Source organism: Phyllostomus discolor, chromosome 5 (assembly GCF_004126475.2).
Source record: "Phyllostomus discolor isolate MPI-MPIP mPhyDis1 chromosome 5, mPhyDis1.pri.v3, whole genome shotgun sequence".
In the NCBI taxonomy this organism is placed as follows: Eukaryota; Metazoa; Chordata; class Mammalia; order Chiroptera; family Phyllostomidae; genus Phyllostomus; species Phyllostomus discolor.
Window position 1 is genome coordinate 6,728,769 of NC_040907.2, and position 3,019 is coordinate 6,731,787.

The following is a 3,019-nucleotide window of genomic DNA, read 5'->3' on the forward strand; positions in this document are numbered from 1 at the left end:
GCATTCTTAGCTGCTATGTGGAGAATGGACTGGGGAGGTAGGAGGGGAAGCGGAGAGGCCAAGTTGGGCTGTTGCGCTGGTGCACTGAGACTGCGGCGATGATAACCCCTCCTCACCTCCCAGCACACGCAGTTCTCTCTCCCGAGCCAAGGCTGCATTCCTCCGAGGCACTGTGCTCCTTTCCTGCCGTCCCTCTTGGGGCCGGCACCATGCATTGGTGAGACATTAGGAGCTGTTTGCTCCTGCGTGCACAGCGTCACATCTTGTGGCTTCTTTACCGCTGAAGGAATAAGTGAAGGGTGGCTCCAGAGGCATCTGGCTCATCTAGAAACAGAACCTGTTGCCTTTTTTAGGCCAGTTCTTCCCAAACTCTTCCAATGTATGGGTTACCACTTGGGGACGAAGGGCATGCAGGACGTTTAATCCACTCCTCAAGGCTCATCGTCTGAGACACAAACATCATCGCAGCCCGTGGGAGGGACGGGCTCGTGTGGGTGGGACGCCGGTGGGGGAGACCACGCACTACCATTTATGCGGTGAACAAAAGCATCGGTACACGTGGCCTTCGAAGTGCTGCTACATCAGGGACATCCCTCCCCAGGCAGCCAGGGCGCCCAGGGAGCGCACAGCTGCATGGTGTGCGGGCCCACACCCCACCCAGCCAGGCTCAGCAGCCGCTGCTGCCTCGGGGACCTGCCTGACTGCCAGGAAGGGGGCAAAGGAACAAGGAGGGAAAAGCAAGGGTCCCTCGTTCATGCATCAGGGCCCCTGGCACTTGGTCTCATCTCGTTCACCAGCTCACTTGAGGATGTCATGCAAATCCCTGCCGCTCCCTGGGCCTCAGTCTTCCCAGCAGGAAAGGAGCAGGTGTGCCTGAACTCCGTCACCCTCCAGCTCCAGCAGCGCGTGAATCTGTAAATGGGCCTGGGACCCACATTTCCCACGTTCCTTTTATATCTCCTCTGGGCCTCCCAAATCCCCCCAAAAGTAGGGAAAGCCTGTGTCATTGTGCCCCTTTTTCAGGATGAGGAAACTGAGACCCCGAGGTCACAAGGACTGTTCAGTTACAAACTGAGCCCGAGGGGGCTTAGCTCTTGTTACCACTCACCCAGGTAAACCCTAAATCTTACAGAAGCAACACGTTCTGCAAGGCCTCACTCTCCTCCCCCTCCAGCCATCCCCTTCCCCACCTCCCAGCCCCTTCCAGCCCCTGCAGGGCCCTGGTTCTCCTGCATCCTCTCTGTCCTCACCGGGAGTGGTGCCAGCACTATGAAGATGCCCGTGTTTCACGCAGCCTCTCAGTATGTACCGCTAGTTCAGTTTCAAGGCCACTGGCAAATTCCATCATGGCCAGGCCCTTGCACCGGGCTCATAATTGGAGTCTGCTCAGCTCATTAGCATGGGGAAGGAGAGGAAGACACTCTGGGCTTCATTGGCTAGTCCTGGTTCAGCAGGTGTTCCCCTTGCAGCCCCGTGGAGGCGTCTGTGACAGCCCGGTGTGTGCCTGTGTTTGTTATGGAAATTACGGCTTCCCTGTACCTGTGAACAGCCCAGCCTGAGAGCTTCTTGCCATTTCTGGTTGTTCCACGGGCTGCACAGAGAGAAGCCTGGATGCAGCAGAGGTTATGTTGGATATGCTGAGACTCCATCTCTGTGCTCACATCAGAGGAGTCTGGACCAGCTGAAGAGCCTGTAGAACAGTTTTGAGTCACCAGGAGCTTGCAGTGTGTGTGCCCAGGCCTGGTGGCTCAGCTGGTTGGGACACTGTCCCGTACTCCCAAAGACTGTGGGTTCGATTTCTGGGTCAGGGCACGCGCTTTAGGTTGCAGGTTCAATCCCTGGTTGGAGTGTGAACGGGAGGCAAGTGATCAATGTTTCTCTCTCACCTCCATGTTCCCCTCTCTCTGTCTCCCTTTCTCTCTCAAAAGTCGATAAACATATCTTGGGAGAAGGATTAAAAAAGTAATAAATAAAAACAATAAAAGTCTTTCGTTAGAAATAGCATTTGCAGGAATGGGTTTTTAGCACAGACTAGAATCTGCTTTCCTATAGCTGCAGGGGAAGCGGGAGCCGGTTTCTTACATCTTATCTCACGGAGATTTCTTTCCCCAGCAGTCGGAAGGGCTCGCAGCTTCAAGACTCGGTATCGGAATTCTATTAGCCGGCACAATGGGGGAGGAGAGCAGGCTGGCGGAGGTCAAAGCTTACGACAGAAAAGAGGGAAAAGGCAGCAGAGTGTTATTAAACGAAATGGGAGATACTTGATCATTTTTATTCGTACATGATGATACTCAGTCCCTGTTGAGCATTGTTTTTGTTCTGATGACCTGTCACCCTGCTAAACCGTCATCCGAATGGTCAGCGTCCCCATGATGAAAGTCACCTTAGTTGCTTAGTTCCTAGCAACTAAGAAGTTATTTTACACTATTTCAAATTCTTCAGTGGTGTCTCTCAAGCCTCCTGAAGGGGGCACGTGGTCAGAAGAACCTCCCACTACTTTCGCCTCTCCCATTTACCTTCCTCGTCTTCCTCCCAAACCCCCCTGGCCCCAGCTCCCCCTCCCGAGCTCCAGATTTTCCAGCTACTCCCCGTATTCTCCCTGATTCTACCTCCAAAAGCCGAAGGGCTGCCCAATAACACCAGGGCCTTCCCTGGAGGTGCGTGGGGGCCGAGGGGAGGAAGAGACCGACAGTTGATGCCGGACCCTCTTTGTCCAGGAGGGGTGGGGACAGGCTGGGCCACTGCAGGGCAATCTTTGTGTCCAGTCTCTCCCCCCCCACACACCAATTAGTGCGATAAGGACCCTCAGCGGCTAGCATCTCTCTTCTTCCTGGCGGCAGCGGCAGCCTTGCCAACGTGGCATCTATCCTATGTCACCCCAACACCGACCCCCAGGGACTGCAGCAAATCGGAGTTGGGGATTGGGGAGCGATGCAGGAGGGAGAAGGTTCTGCTTCTCTCGGCTCCGGCTGTTCACAGTACAAGCCTAGAACATGGGGAAACAGCCCGGTGATGACGC

At 55.0% G+C, this 3,019-nt stretch overlaps 1 long non-coding RNA gene across 1 annotated transcript; it reads right to left on the bottom strand.

The window, feature by feature from the left end:
• On the bottom strand, positions 1–1,878 carry LOC118500426. Its single transcript, XR_004902984.1, has 3 exons — positions 1,251–1,878; positions 795–924; positions 1–280 (listed from the first exon to the last, which is right to left on the bottom strand). It is a non-coding gene; the product is annotated as an uncharacterized LOC118500426 (long non-coding RNA).
• Between the last annotated feature and the right edge of the window lie 1,141 nt (positions 1,879–3,019).